We start from the raw sequence: 17,529 nt of genomic DNA on the forward strand, positions 1-17,529 counted from the left end.
CTATAATTGAATCATCTTTCCTGCTCCTTTTTATTTTGGATCCATGTTTGAGGTTCGTTTATTTTCTGTCTTTTCTTACGTGGCTTATGTCTCTTGTCAGGCAGTTACATCTCTCATTGTGGATCAGTTCCAGCTGATACCTTCCTCTTGGTCTTCAAAGCAAAATTTATGCTAACCTTAGAGTTTGTATTTTCATTCAAAATCTTTAAAATAGGGTGGAAACCCATTTAGATATTTTCCTCTGGTGAGGTAACAATAACTTAATAATAACATAAATAATAGCAATTTTATAATAGTAAACATACAATAATTATATTCCATATAATATGATAATTAAAGTATGCAATTTCAGTGATTAGCATAATGTCTGACACATACTGCAACTGATACATGAAGCACAAACACTTCTACCCAATGCTCATACCCAAACACAAAAAACAGTCCATAAACACCCTTCTTCCTCTGTTTGGTCTCTAGCCTGGGCACAGCTGCCCTCTCTTATCTGTTTTCTTCTTTAGTCCTGTGTTGGGTCTTTTGTGTACTGGATCTTGTATATTTATCTTTCTTGATTTACTACTCCACTGTGTTAAAGCTCATCTTCTGGGAGTTTCTTGAATAAGGGCGCATGAACAGAAGGTGTTTTTGTACTTACATACTGGAAAATTTTCTATTTTACCTTTTCACTGGATTGATAATTTGGCTGGGTATAGAAATTTAAGTTGAAAATTATTTTTTATTTAAAATTTTGATGACATTGATCCACTGTCTTCTAGCCTGTGATGTTTCCTTTGAGATTTCTAATGCCATTCTGATTCTTATTCTTTTGTATGTGACATGTTGCTTCTCTCCCCATTTCTATCCCATTCCTGAAATATTTTAATGACCATCCTGTGTCTTAAATGTTCTGAAATTCCATAATAATACATCATGGTGGGGGTGTGGAATTCTTCTTCCCTCTCTCCCTTACTCCTTTTGTCTTTTTTTCCTTCCTTCCTTCCTTAGCTGAAGATGGACACACTTGACATGAAAACACACATCTTTCAGTTCTAGAAAGTGTGTTTTGTTGTTTTTTGATAATCCCCTCTCATTTTTATTTTCTGTTTTTTATTTCTGAAACATCTATTATTTGAGTATTAGACTTCCTTCTGATTTTTTAAACACACGTTTAACTCAAATTGTCTATTTTCTGACTTTTTATTTTATATTCTGGAAATTTATTTGAATTTGTTCTCTAAACACTCTTGAGTTCTAAAAATTTTTCTACAATATTAAAAAAATTTTTCACCTTATTTGTGTTCTTTGATTCTGCTCCCTGCAATCACCTATTTTATTTTTCTTGCTTTACAAATGTGATGTCTTGCTCTTATCTTTTGGAGATAACTTGTTTGTAAATTTCTTCTTCTCTCTGGATTATTTGTTCTTTTTTCTCTCTGGGTCCTTTTATTAGGGCATCACTCTTTCATCCCAAAGCCTTCCTTCTAACGTCTGTTGGTGCTTGAAAGACTGTTCGTATATTTAAGAATGCATTAAAAAAATCTCTGGCCAGACTCAGTGGCTCACGCCTGTAATCCCAACACTTTGGGAGGCCGAGGTGGGTGGATCACCTGAGGTCGGGAGTTTGAGACTAGCCTGACAAATATGAAGAAACCCGTCTCTACTAAAAATACAAAAATTAGCCAGGTGTGGTGGTGGGCGCCGGTAATCCCAACTACTCAGGAGCCTGATGCAGGAGAATTGCTTGAACCCTTGAACCCAGGAGACGGAGGTTGCAGTGAGCCGACACGGTGCCCCTGCACTCCAGCCTGGGTGACAGAGTAAGAGTCCATCTCAAACAAACAAACAAACAAAAACACCTCTGCAATGAATGATGGTGAGAGGATGGTGGTTATCTGATATGTTTCACTTTAACCATTCAGTGTTGCATACTTTTTATTAAGGCACCCAAAATGTCAATAATAGAGATCAGGGATTTGCTTCCCTGGGATTCTCCAGAAATAAGGCTTCCATTTTTTGTGCCCTAGAAGATGAGCGCCTGATGGCTGGTATTCTGGAGGTAGAGAAACTCAGCTCTCAACTGTGCCCTATGTCCCTGCATCTAGAGGCTCTTTGTAAAGTTTCTTCAGTAAATGAATCTTCAAGCTCTAGCAGTGGCCATGAAGATCTATGGAGTAAACAGACAGTCTAATCATGGTCTACAAAAGCTATCTCCTTTCAGCCTTGGTCCTCACTGCTCTCAGGTTAAGGAAGCTGATTAGGTAGGCTAGGTAGGAAATTCTTTCTTCCCAGTAGGAAACTCTCAGGGTTTTTTGTTTGTTTGTTTGTTTGTCTTTGACAGCATTTCACTCTTGCTGCCCAGGCTGAAGTGCAATGGTGCTCTCTTGGCTCATTGCAACCTCCACCTCCTGGGTTCAAGCAATTCCCCTGCCTCAGCTTCCCGAGTAGCTGGGACTACAGGCATGTGCCACCATGTCTGGCTAATTTTTGTATATTCAGTAGAGATGGAGTTTCACCATGTTGGTCAGGCTGGTCTCGAGCTCCTGACCTCAGGAGATACACCTGCCTCGGCCTCCCAAAATGCTGGGATTACAAGTGTGAGCCACTGTGCCTGGTTCTTAGGAGTTTCATAGGAGGAATTAGCTGCTCAGATATCCCCTCTTCAAACATTAAGGTTGTAACTTCCTTCATTTTTATTTCCCATCTTCTACTTTCTTCTAGCCCATATTCTCTGTCCTTTTTGCTAACACCTTGTCAATCTTTACTGTCATTTTATTATGTCTTTTGAGTAGAAAGGAGAGGTGTGTATGGTCAATGGCATTTCCCCCACAAATAACATTTAAATACTCAGCTTTCATCTGAGAAGCCCTAAATGGTGTCTCCATGTGAGTGGCATGAGTTGATGTTGCAAATGCCAGGCTTAAGCCAGTGTGGGGTCATTTCTGGGTATGGGATCACTTTTATGGGGACACAAAATCTTCTTCCACAATGTCTTTTTTTCTCTCCAAAAGAATATAAACCCAGAAGCTCAAGTGTAGGAGCAAGGCAGGAGGCTTCATTGTGCTGTCTTTATTGTTCTTTTCTTGTTGTTCCTGAATAGCATGATAAATGTCTGTTGGATGGATGAATGAATCCTTGAATAAAGGTCTTGCCTGCTTGAAATGGTAGAAAAAGCATGTAAAGAAATAAGAATCTTGCTCCATAAAAGTGACATTGAGAGTTGATCTGTTAAAAAATAATGGAGCTGCTGTCTCTTTGACTCAGCAATAATAGACATCTGCTGGGTAATGTGCTAAGTTCCGGCACTATATTACATGCTTCAGTTATCAATAAGTGATCAATGAATAATAATCTTATCAATTAATAAATACATAAGCTGATAATTTCAATATGACTATAATATGCTAATTATACTAATATAATAATAATATTTCCAATGAATAAGATAAATAAACTGGTAAGTTCAATATAGTTTGGTATATAATGTAGTAGTATATATAGGCAGATATTTTATTTGGTATATGTACATAATAATATATTCATTATTAAAATATGCAGAGACGTATAATATATAAGGTTAAAAACAAAACTCTATAACCTTTCCACTTAAGTAATGCCCATTACCATTATTTTTTTAACAAGATAGTACTACATAGAAAAAATTTAAAAAGTAAACACCACAAGATGGCTGAATAGGAGCAGCTGCAGTCTCCAGCTCCCAGCCCGAGCAACACAGAAGACGGGTGATTTCTGCATTTCTGCTTGAGGTACCGGTTTCATCTCACTAGGGAGTGCCAAACAGTGGGTACAGGGCAGTCGGTGAAGCGCACTGTGCGCGAGCCGAAGCAGGGCGAGGCACTGCCTCACTCGGGAAGCGCAAGGGGTCAGGGAGTTCCCTCTCCTAGTCAAAGAAAGGGGTAACAGACAGCACCTGGAATATCGGGTCAGTCCCACCCTAATACTGCGCTTTTCCAACGGGCCTGTAAAACGGCACACTAGGAGATTGTGTCCCGCACCTGGTTCGGAGGGTCCTATGCCCACGGAGTCTCGCTGATTGCTAGAACAGCAGTCTGAGATCAAGCTGCAAGGCAGCAGCTAGGCTGGGGGAGGGGCGCCCGCCATTGCCCAGGCTTGCTTAGGTAAACAAAGCAGCCAGGAAGCTCGAACTGGGTGGAGCCCACCACAGCTCAAGGAGGCCTGCCTGCCTCTGTAGGCTCCACCTCTGGGGGCAGGGCACAGACAAACAAAAAGTCAGCAGGCACCTCCACAGACTTAAATGTCCCTGTCTGACTGACAGCTTTGAAGAGAGTAGTGGTTCTCCCAGCATGCAGCTGGAGATCTGACAACGGACAGACTGCCTCCTAAAGTGGGTCCCTCACCCCTGAGCAGCCTAACTGGGAGGCACCCCCCCAGTAGGGACAGACTGAGACCTCACTCGGCCGGGTACTCCTCTGAGACAAAACTTCCAGAGGAACTATCAGACAGCTGAATTTGTGGTCTCATGAAAATCTGCTGTTCTGCAGCCACCGCTGCTGACACCCAGCCAAACAGGGTCTGGAGTGGACCTCTAGTAAACTCCAACAGACCTGCAGCTGAGGGTCCTGTCTGGTAGAAGGAAAACTAACAAACAGAAAGGACATCCACACCAAAAACCCATCTGTACATCACCATCATCAAAGACCAAAAGTAGATAAAACCACAAAGATGGGGAAAAAACAGAGCAGAAAAACTGGAAACTCTAAAAAGCAAGCACCTCTCCTCCTCCAAAGGAACGCAGTTCCTCACCAGCAACGGAACAAAGCTGGATGGAAGATGACTTTGACGAGTTGAGAGAAGAAGGCTTCAGACGATCAAACTACTCTGAGCTACGGGAGGAAATTCAAAACAATAGCAAAGAAGTTAAAAACTTTGAAAAAAAGTTAGAAGAATGGATAACTAGAATAACTAATGGAGAGAGGGGCTTAAAGGAGCTGATGGAGCTGAAAGCCAAGTTTCGAGAACTACGTGAAGATTGCAGAAGCCTCAATAGCAGATGCGATCAACTGGAAGAAAGGGTATCGCTGATGGAAGATGAAATGAATGAAATGAAGCGAGAAGGGAAGTTTAGAGAAAAAAAGAATAAAAAGAAATGAACAAAGCCTCTAAGAAATTTGGGACTATGTGAAAAGACCAAACCTACGTCTGATCGGTGTACCTGAAAATGATGGGGAGAATGGAACCAAGTTGGAAAACACTCTGCAAGATATTATCCAGGAGAACTTCCCCAATCTAGCAAGGCAGGCCAACATTCACATTCAGGAAATACAGAGAATGCCACAAAGATACTCCTCGAGAAGAGCAACTCCAAGACACATAATTGTCAGATTCACCAAAGTTGAAATGAAGGAAAAAATGTTAAGGGCAGCCAGAGAGAAAGGTCGGGTTACCCACAAAGGGAAGCCCATCAGACTAACAGCTGATCTCTCAGCAGAAACTCTACAAGCCAGAAGAGAGTGGGGGCCGATATTCAACATTCTTAAAGAAAAGAATTTTCAACCCAGAATTTCGTATCCAGCCAAACTAAGCTTCATAAGTGAAGGACAAATAAAATACTTTACAGACAAGCAAATGCTGAGTGATTTTGTCACCACCAGGCCTGCCCTAAAAGAGCTCCTGAAGGAAGCACTAAACATGGAAAGGAACAACCGGTACCAGCCACTGCAAAAACATGCCAAATTGTAAAGACCATCAAGGCTAGGAAGAAACTGCATCAACTAACGAGCAAAATAACCAACTAACATCATAATGACAGGATCAGATTCACACATAACAATATTAACATTAAATGTAAATGGGCTAAATGCTCCAATTAAAAGACACAGACTGGCAAACTGGATAAGGAGTCAGGACCCATCAGTGTGCTGTATTCAGGAAACCCATCTCACGTGCAGAGACACACATAGACTCAAAATAAAGGGATGGAGGAAGATCTATCAAGCAAATGGAAAACAAAAAAAGGCAGGGGTTGCAATCCTAGTCTCTGATAAAATAGACTTTAAACCAACAAAGATCAAAAGAGACAAAGAAGGCCATTACATAATGGTAAAGGGATCAATTCAACAAGAAGAGCTAACTATCCTAAATATATATGCACCCAACACAGGAGCACCCAGATTCATAAAGCAAGTCCTCAGTGACCTACAAAGGGACTTAAACTCCCACACAATAATAATGGGAGATTTTAACACCCCACTGTCAACATTAGACAGATCAATGACACAGAAAGTTAACAAGGATATCCAGGAATTGAACTCAGCTCTACACAAAGTGGACCTAATAGACATCTACAGAACTCTCCACCCCAAATCAACAGATACACATTTTTTTCAGCACCACACCACACCTATTCCAAAATTGACCACATAGTTGGAAGTAAAGCACTCCTCAGCAAATGTAAAAGAACAGAAATTATAACAAACTGTCTTTCAGACCACAGTGCAATCAAACTAGAACTCAGGATTAAGAAACTCACTCAAAACCGCTCAACTACATGGAAACTGAACAACCTGCTCCTGAATGACTATTGGGTACATAATGAAATGAAGGCAGAAATAAAGATGTTCTTTGAAACCAACGAGAACAAAGACACAACATACCAGAATCTCTGGGACACATTCAAAGCAGTGTGTAGAGGGAAATTTATAGCACTAAATGCCCACAAGAGAAAGCAGGAAAGATCCAAAATTGACACCCTAACATCACAATTAAAAGAACTAGAAAAGCAAGAGCAAACACATTCAAAAGCTAGCAGAAGGGTAGAAATAACTAAAATCAGAGCAGAACTGAAGGAAATAGAGACACAAAAAACCCTTCAAAAAATTAATGAATCCAGGAGCTGGTTTTTTGAAAAGATCAACAAAATTGATAGACCGCTAGCAAGACTAATAAAGAAGAAAAGAGAGAAGAATCAAATAGATGCAATAAAAAATGAAAAAGGGGATATCACCACCGATCCCACAGAAATACAATCTACCATCAGAGAATACTACAACACCTCTATGCAAATAAACTAGAAAATCTAGAAGAAATGGATAAATTCCTCGACAAATACACCCTCCCAAGACTAAATCCGGAAGAAGTTGAATCTCTGAATAGACCAATAACAGGTTCTGAAATTGTGGCAATAATTAATAGCTTACCAACAAAAAAGAGTCCAGGACCTGATGGATTCACAGCCGAATTCTACCAGAGGTACAAGGAGGAACTGGTACCATTCCTTCTGAAACTATTCCAATCGATAGAAAAAGAGGGAATCCTCCCTAACACATTTTATGAAGCCAGCATCGTCCTGATACCAAAGCCTGGCAGAGACATAACCAAAAAAGAGAATTTCAGACCAATATCCTTGATGAACATTGATGCAAAAATCCTCAATAAAATACTGGCAAATCGAATCCAGCAGCACATCAAAAAGCTTATCCACCATAATCAAGTGGGGTTCATCCCTGGGATGCAAGGCTGGTTCAACATACGCAAATAAATAAATGCAATCCAGCATATAAACAGAACCAAAGACAAAAACCACATGATTTTCTCAATAGATGTAGAAAAGGCCTTTGACAAAATTCAACAACCCTTCATGCTAAAAACTCTCAATAAATTAGGTATTGACGGGACGTATCTCAAAATAATAAGAGCTATGTATGACAAACCCACAGCCAATATCATACTGAATGGGCAAAAACTGGAAGCATTCCCTCTGAAAACCGGCACAAGACAGGGATGCCCTCTCTCACTGCTCCTATTCAACATAGTGCTGGAAGTTCTGGCCAGGGCAATCAGGCAGGAGAAGGAAATAAAGGTATTCAATTAGGAAAAGAGGAAGTCAAATTGTCCCTGTTTGCAGATGACATGATTGTATATCTAGAAAACCCCATTGTCTCAGCCCAAAATCTCCTTAAGCTGATTAGCAACTTCAGCAAAGTCTCAGGATACAAAATCAATGTACAAAAATCACAAGCATTCTTGTACACCAATCACAGACAAACAGAGAGCCAAATCATGAGTGAACTCCCATTCACAATTGCTTCAAAGAGAATAAAATACCTAGGAATCCAACTTACAAGGGATGTGAAGGACCTCTTCAAGGAGAACTACAAACCACTGCTCAATGAAATAAAAGAGGATACAAACAAATGGAAGAACATTCCATGCTCATGGGTTGGAAGAATCAATATCGTGAAAATGGCCACACTGCCCAAGGTAATTTATAGATTCAATGCCATCCCCATCAAGCTACCAATGACTTTCTTCACAGAATTGGAAAAAACTACTTTAAAGTTCATATGGAACCAAAAAAGAGCCCGCATCGCCAAGTCAATCCTAAGCCAAAAGAACAAAGCTGGAGGCATCATGCTACCTGACTTCAAACTATACTACAAGGCTACAGTAACCAAAACAGCATAGTACTGGTACCACAACAGAGACATAGATCAATGTAACAGAACAGAGCCCTCAGAAATGATGCCGCATATCTACAACTATCTGATCTTTGACAAACCTGACAAAAACAAGCAATGGGGAAAGGATTCCCTATTTAATAAATGGTGCTGGGAAAACTGGCTAGCCATATGTAGAAAGCTGAAACTGGATCCCTTCCTTACACCTTATACAAAAATTAATTCAAGATGGATTAAAGACTTAAATGTTAGACCTAAAACCATTAAAATCCTACAAGAAAACCTAGGCAATACCGTTCAGGACATAGGCGTGGGCAAGGACTTCATGTCTAAAACACCAAAAGCAATGGCAACAAAAGCCGAAATTGACAAATGGGATCTAATCAAACTAAAGAGCTTCTGCACAGCAAAGGAAACTACCATCAGAGTGAACAGGCAACCTACACAATGGGAGAAAATTTTTGCAACCTACTCATCTGACAAAGGGCTAATATCCAGAATCTACAATGAACTCAAACAAATTTACAAGAAAAAAACAAACAACCCCATCAAAAAGTGGGCAAAGGACGTGAACAGACACTTCTCAAAAGAAGACATTTATGCAGCCAAAAAACACATGAAGAAATGCTCATCATCACTGGCCATCAGAGAAATGCAAATCAAAACCACAGTGAGATACCATCTCACACCAGTTAGAATGGCCATCATTAAAAAATCAGGAAACAACAGGTGCTGGAGAGGATGTGGAGAAATAGGAACACTTTTACACTGTTGGTGGGACTGTAAACTAGTTCAACCATTGTGGAAGTCAGTGTGGCGATTCCTCAGGGATCTAGAACTAGAAATACCATTTGACCCAGCCATCCCATTACTGGGTATATACCCAAAGGACTATAAATCATGCTGCTATAAAGACACATGCACACGTATGTTTATTGTGGCACTATTCACAATAGCAAAGACTTGGAACCAACCCAAATGTCCAACAACGATAGACTGGATCAAGAAAATGTGGCACATATACACCATGGAATACTATGCAGCCATAAAAAATGATGAGTTCATGTCCTTTGTAGGGACATGGATGAAACTGGAAACCATCATTCTCAGTAAACTATCGCAAGGACAAAAAACCAAACACTGCATGTTCTCACTCATAGGTAGGAATTGAACAATGAGAACTCATGGACACAGGAAGGGGAACATCACACTCCGGGGACTGTTGTGGGGTGGGGGAGGGGGGAGGGACAGCATTAGGAGATATACCTAATGCTAAATGACGAGTTAATGGGTGCAGGAAATCAACATGGCACATGGATACATATGTAACAAACCTGCACATTGTGCACATGTACCCTAAAACCTAAAGTATAATAAAAAAAAAAAAAAGTAAACACCACCTTCAACTCCTTCTCACAGTTCCTCTTAAGAAAGAAATTACTGTCCATAGGTTTTGTGTGTGTGCGTGTGCGTGTGTGTGATCTTCTTACTACAAATAGAAACATCCCATACATAGTGTTTTCAATATTTTTTCTTTATCTTTTTTTTAAAAAATTATTTATCTTTTTTTGAGACACAATCTTGCTCTGTCTTGCAAGCTGGAGTGCAGTGGCACAATCACAGTTCTCTGTAGCCTCAAACTCCTGGGCTCAAGTGATCCTCCAACCTTGGCCTGGGACTGCAGGCACACACCACCACATCTTTGAACTCCTGACCTCAAGTGATCCTCCCACCCCCGCCTCCCAAAGTGCTGGGATTACAGGCATGAGCCACCACACCCAGCCAATCTTTTTTTTTCAGTTAGCAAACCTTAGAGATCTCATTATTTTTAAATAGTCGCATGCATTTATTTCACTCTGTATATGTAGCAGATATTAATAAATCTGCTTTAGATAGCTTTCTCCCAAATTTTTACTGTTACAAAGTCATTGCAGTAAGCACCCTTGTACTTGATTGATGCTTGGCATCAGGTGGGAACCCAACATGGGTTAAAAAAATGACTTCTTAGCTGGGCGTGGTGGTGCATGCCTGTAACCCTAGCTACTCAGGAGGTTGAGGCAGGAGAATCCCTTGAACCCAGGAGGCAGAGGTTGCAGTAAGTTGAGATTGTGTCACTGCACTCCAGCCTGGGTGACAGAGCAAGACTCTGTCTCCAAAAAAAAAAAAAAAAAAAAAAAAAAGACTTCAGTGACCTCTTCAGTTTGGTTCCTGCTTTGATATCCAGATAGCACCCCCACCATCCCTCCTCCCTGGGCTCAGCTCCTACATGGCATCTAAGCACACGGCAATAATTTTTAAAAGTTGCAAAGAGCCTTATTTTTGAGAGTGCTGAATGCCTAGACAGAAGTCCACTTGCTTCCAAAGAAAAATGTCAACCTCATCTCCCAAATTATTCTACAGCTTGGAGAAAACAAAGCCTCTTTTTAGTTAACAAAATGGACCATCATCACTGTTCTCTATTTCCCGGGTATGATTGTGTTCATGTCCATAATCCTGTTAGTGTTGAGTGAGGGATAATGGCTTTCTCTACATCTGGGTAAGACAGAATGAGCCAATGCCTCTCGTGTGCTTCTGTGCCATTTATTCCTACCTGTTTTAGGGCTCAAGGGTATCTTGGGTTTTCCTCCCTGCACAGAAGTGGAGTGGGAAGCACGGTGGTAGAACACTCCTCTGTATTGATTGGGACTGACCAGAATGTCTGTCCCAGTCAGCCAGAGTGAGATTTTGGTGTGAGAATTTCCAAATTACCATTGGAGTGAGAAGCCATGGTCAGAACCATGGAATCAGGTGTGAAGGATAAGGCAAAGCACTGAAGAGGAAAGTATTTAATGAAAATGAAAGCTGAGTTGGGGAGTGTGTGGGAGAAACAGACCACCAATGGGCTGTCTTTTTGTGCAGCTGGGGTGTCTTGTTGGTGTAATAAACCTAGGTAAGCTCCGATGATGACTTTTCACTATATATCCATGTATTTGTCTTGCCAACTGATCTGTGAGATCCTTGAGGTCAGAAGCTGTGTTTAATTCATCTCTGTCTAAGCATTCAACAGGAAGGTCTGACTCACAATAGATTTTCAGGCCATGTTTGTTAAATGAAAACTGGATTTTATTAGTGGTCTCCAAACCTGGCTCTGCATCAGAACATCAGAATCACTGGGTGCAAATAAAACCCCGCATTTCTGGGCTTGACTCCAGATCTCCTAAATGAGAACGTCTAGGGACAAATCTGGAGAATCAGTTTTACAGACAAGATCACTGGTTGTTTCTTATGCATCCAGCCGTCTGCTGCTCTGTGGTCCAGGGGATGGAAGCCATCACTTTATTTTATGAGTATCATTCTTATCCTGCCAGTTGGAGTGGCAAATATGACATATTCCTTAAGGAATGACCCTATCTTCAGATGGTTCCAACCAGTTCCCCCTTGTCAGAGACTGTAGGGGGATTTTGTAACATTTTGCCACGTAAAGCCAGAAAAGGCTTATATATATTTTTTCTTTCCCAGACATCCATGCTATGGACAGGCTGCAGCCTGGGTGTGCTTGGGTATTCTTCCCCGAAAGTCACATTCTTTCCGAGATATTTACAATGGCAGAGATAATGGGTTATTGATGAACCAATCAGCTAGGATGGCCCCTGGTGAATTAGATCTTGGCCACTGGCCTGCCTGGGATAAGAAACTATTGCTGAGCTCAGCAGCGTCTGGCAAAGGTCTAAATCACACCCATCACTTCCTGCAAAGCCAATAATCTGTTACAGGTGCTACTGCAGCCAATTCCTCATAGAGGGAAGCAACTTATTTAATTTATAGTTAATTGAAGACTTGGAGCTTTGGAATCAGAGGGATGCATGTTTCACCCTGGCTCCTCCTCTTTTTCCTCACTGTGGAACGAAATACAGGTTATTTAACAACCCCAAGTTTCAGCTTCCTCATCTATGAAATGTTAACCTCATTTTGCAGAATTGCTATAAACAGTATATGAAATGATGAGTGCAGAGCATTTCACAGTTTACATAGCACTTTCACATTCATAATCTTATTTAAATCTCACAATAATCATATATTATATATACATGATTAGTTCATTTTTTTGCACATAAATATTACAAGGTTCAAAGAATTTGAGTATCTTACTTGAGAATCAACCGCTCCCTCATCCCCAATATACACAGATTTTATAGATGAGGAGACAGATATTCAAGAGCACTGAGGATTTGTCCAAGGTCACATGGTCAATAGATGACCAGCTTAATAGCTTCTCATAGTACTTAGAATAAAATCTAACTTCATACATTGGCCTTCAAACACTTAATTGGAATAGTTTCTATCTTCCTGTTTCTCTAATTGTGGAAGGTGCAACAATGGTCCCAGTTCTCCACCCTTCCTGGTGTTCAGATCCCTTGCCATGTAAATATACCATATCTGCCTATGCTGCTTCAGAGATCAGGCTTGTGATGTGCATTACTAATAAAATATAATGGCAAGCTGGTTGCAAGACTAAGTCTGCAAGGGGCATTGCATGCTTTTTTACATCCTTGTGCCTTTGCCATTTCTGGAGAACATGTCTGGACTACACTGTCAGAAGATAAGAGACCTGTGAAACAGAACTTAGAGCTGATCCCGAGCTGACCCCAGATACATGAACAATAAATATAATGTTAAAAACCATTGGAACTTGTAGCTGTTTGTTATACAGCATTGTTCTATCAACGAGAGCTGAAACACAAAGTTCATCTTCTGGCACTCACTCTCTCACTAAGTTTATTACATCCATACTGGGTTTCTTTCACTCCCTCAGACAAGCCAATCTCTTTCCCTCCTTATTTCTTTTGCAAATGTGCTGCTTCACCTCGAATGCACTCCTTCCCACTCTTTCTGCACAGCTGCATAGCTCTTCCTTTGTCATCCTTGAAGTTTCAGCTTCCGTGCCACCTCCTCAGAGAGAACTTCCTACCATTCTGTCTACATTAAGATATTCTACATATTCCCTATCACTAAATCCTATTATTTACCATCACAGCTTTATTACAAGTTTATGGTCATACAATAATTATTTAGCTTGGTAAAGCCTACCATGACAGGGTTGGTGGCAGGATGTTTTGTTCACCACTCTAAGCACCCAACATAGTACCCAACCAGGGTACAGAGCTTGTTTTCAGTATGTATTTAGTGAATAAGTGCACACTAAAGAAGAAATAAATTGGCAGAACCAGGATTTCAACTCATCACTGTTTTCCTCTCTTTCTTCTGTGCCACAATTATGGCTTTATGGGAGGTTTAGGGCTTGTCTGTCTTGGAGTACCCTATCTAATATGATTCTCTGATAATGTTTAGCCTGTTTAGCTAGCATCTTTTCTTTTAAATCAGTTTACACTAAAGCAAGCAGTTTAACATTTTTAGGGATTAGCTGACAGTCAGCTGAGAGGAGATACAGGAAAACAACTCAGGGTGGATCGGAATATAGGGAGATGAAAGCCTCAGGAGAAAAAAGGTAATCTGAGGCTATGGCAGGAATATTTATTGGGTTCAGCCATGGACCCATTCTACAAGGGGCAATTCTGGTTTCTGCCGTCAGCTATTGTTGAAGCAACTGGCTGACATTTTGGAGTCTCCAGGTTTATTCTGGAGGAGAGACACTTATAGCTGGAGGAATAATCTCCTTCTTCATGAAGAAATGCATGCATTTCATCCTGGGCCACTAGTCCCTGTTCTCTAAGGACCAGAACTTGACATACCTGGAATCTTGCTCCTGAAGGTGTTCAACCAGAGTGACACTCTGGATCATTGTCTAGGAGGACCAAAGTTTTGGGGACTCAGCTCTTTCAAGTTTTGTTGTATCACACAAGGACAAAGACCAGGAAAGTGGATGCCTTCTATCCTCAAGTCAGAACCCTGAGCAAACTGCCCACTTAGTACTGACAGCCCTGTTAAGGGAGAGGGGAGAGGGTGGCAGGGAGATTTGATGCAGTAAATGTAAAAAATCAAAGTGGAAATTCAGACTTTCTGCTGCAAGGCCAGGAGAACAGTTAACAAAAACAGGCTATCTGGTGGTCCAAAAATTTAGATGGCTTTTATAGGACTGAAAGTATAGAAAGAGAATAAAGCAAATCACAGAATAGATTCTATTTACTGCTCTGGTTATGAGGAACACTGCTATAAATGACCAGAATTTCTAGTGGAGAATGTATGATCAGGCTGTGATAATCCCACAGCAATGATTTCTAAAGTATGTCCCCTAAAACAAGTTTCAGTAATATGTTAATATGAATTGTAGGGAGAAAAAAAGAGTTTCTGTGTTGAAATAAATTATAAAAACGTCACACACTTTATCGTTCTCTTGAAGAGTCACATGCAAATTTGCAAAGTTTCTGAAAAATCCTGCAATAAATAAAACCTTTCCTAAAAATTTTTTCTTCTAAATGTTCATGTTTTTCTAAACTTATTTTACTATGAAACCATAGTAAATAAGAATAACAAAAATAAAATAGAAACAACTTCCTTCCTCTTTCATTTCTTCTTTTCTTCCTCCTTCCTCCTTTTCTTCTATCATTTCTAATTTTGCTCAGTGCCAGTTAACATTATTCTGCAAATCAGACTGCAAACACACCGACCTTGAGAATTTTTTAATGTGTTGCATTTTGTTTTCATGCCTACAATAAAATAAACAAAACGAAGCAGACTACTTATTCATTGTCCTCCCTCCCATATGCCAATTATTGCACCAAGTAGCTTTTGCACACCAAAACTCATTTTATTTTCAAAACCACAGTGAGGTTAGGGAATGTTATCACTTTTTGTCAGATGAGGAAACTGACGTTCAGAGAGGTGGAGCTGCTTTCCCAGGGACACACTGACGGTAAAATTATGTGGCCATGTTTAAACCCAGACAGTCTACTCTCAAGTTTGCTTTTCTAGCCACCAAGATATTATAATCTGGGAACTAAGATCCCATCCCTATCTAACCAGAAAAAATATAATTTCTGTTTTGTAAAAAAAGTTACTTCTGACTATCATTTCAACGGAGGTCTGCTGATTAAGGGCTCTCAATATTTTTAGTAGATGCGTAAGTAAAAATGTCAGCCAGTGGCATCAAAAGAGATGCACTAAGTTCACATACAAGCTTGGTGGGCTGAGAAGGTTGTGCCAAAACAAGTTCCATTTTCTCTGTGATGTGTGGATGAGTGCAGTCCATAATTATATCCTGTGGTTCCATGGTATGTATAATGATATCTATTTACCAGTTAGTTTTATTTTTCTAAGGAAAAGTACACAGCCTGCTGAGATTTTTATGGAGAATAAATGGTGCAGTCCTTGCCTGCATTGTAGACATTGTCTATCCCAACATCTCCCAATGTCTTGACACATTGTAGGATCTTCTCTGGGCCTATTCCTTAAGTTCAAACACCACTCACTCATTTCTGTCCGGCTCATGAAAATAAGAAATCCCTCCTGGTTCCTCTCACCTCATATCTGCTTTACCTCTTATTTCCCATTCTGTTTATACACTACTTCAAGGATTTGAGGCCAGAAATTGGCTTCTAGTCATATTTTAGATGCTTTTGATTTGTGTACTAAGCACTTTCTTTGCATTACCACATTCCATTTCCCAACAACTCTTTACCTGTATAGCAGGTTCTGTTGTGACACTCCCTACCCCCAATTTTAAAGAAGAAAATATTGAGTTTTAGTGTAGCTAAGTAGCTTTGTCACCCAAGTTATCCTATTTGAATGTTTAACTCTAGATAGACTACTTTTATATTAGTTATCTATTGCTAACAAATTACCTCAATATATAGCAGCTTAAATAACACCATTGATTATTTCAGTTTCAGTGGGTCAGGAATCCTGGCAAAAATCAGATGGTACCCTTGTCTTGAGGGTTTCTTGAAAGGCTGTAGTCCAGGCATTGGCTGAGTTTGCAGACTCATCTGAAGGTTTGACTGGGTGAGAATCTAATTCCAAGCTCACAAATGTGGTTGTTGGCAGTTAAGAACCTTATAGGCTATTGGACTAAGCTCCCAGTTCCCCAAGAGCTATTGGCCAGATGTCTTTCTCAGTTCCTTGCCATGTGGGCCACTACATAGACTATCTTACAACATGGTGGTTAGCTTCATCAGAGTAAGCAATAGAGAAGACAGAAGAGAGAATAAAGGTGCCCCTATGTATCTGTGGGCACTGCATCTACAGATTCAATCAACTGTGAATCAAGAATCCTAAAAAAAAAGTAATACAAATAAAAACAATACAGTATAACAACATTTACATAGCATTTACCTTCTATTCAGTACTACACACAAGTACTCTAGAGATGATTAAAATGTGTGAGAGAATGTGCATAAGTTATGTGCACATACCAGGTCATTTTATATGAGAGACTTGAGCATCTGTGGATTTTGGTGTCCATGGAGGTCCTAAAACCAATCCCCTGTGTATGCTAAGGAATGACTGTACCAGCAAGATGGAAGTCACAGTCTTTCGTAGCTAATCATAGAAATAATATCTCATTGCCTTTGCTGTATTCTGCCTATTAGAAGCAGGTCACTCAATCCAGTCTGCCCTCAAAGGGAGGGAATTGCACAAGACCACAAATACCAGGTGGTGGAAATTATTGGAGTCATGTCAGAAGCTGCCTAAGGCAAGTAGTTAAGAGCCTGCATCTTGAAGTATGATTTTTATAGCTCCACCACTTGGTCAACCTCCAACCTCACGAAAGCTATGTGACTTCCCTAAGCCTTTATTTTCTTAGCTGTCAAATAGGTATAACGATAGTACCTATGTCATAGAGTTGTTAGGCTTAAATAAAGAGATATTAAGATATCTAGATCCTTCTCTGAACCACTGTTGGCCAGGTGGTTGTAGAATCATCTACCTTCCCATGCAGCCTCTGGAAAGGTGTCACACAGAGAAAAGAAACTGCATGCTGGAAACTGGAGTTTTAGCTCCCTGATTTGCTGTGTGATTTTTGTACATTTTCTTTATCTTCTCTGGAACTCTGTTTATCTGTAAAATTAGATAATTAAAAGACATAGCAAAATGTTTTCACTTTTCTGTGGCAATTCTGAATGGTTGGATGTGGAGCTCTGGAACTTTGTATTGAAAAAGA

Source organism: Nomascus leucogenys, chromosome 18, assembly GCF_006542625.1.
Source record: "Nomascus leucogenys isolate Asia chromosome 18, Asia_NLE_v1, whole genome shotgun sequence".
Lineage (NCBI taxonomy): Eukaryota > Metazoa > Chordata > Mammalia > Primates > Hylobatidae > Nomascus > Nomascus leucogenys.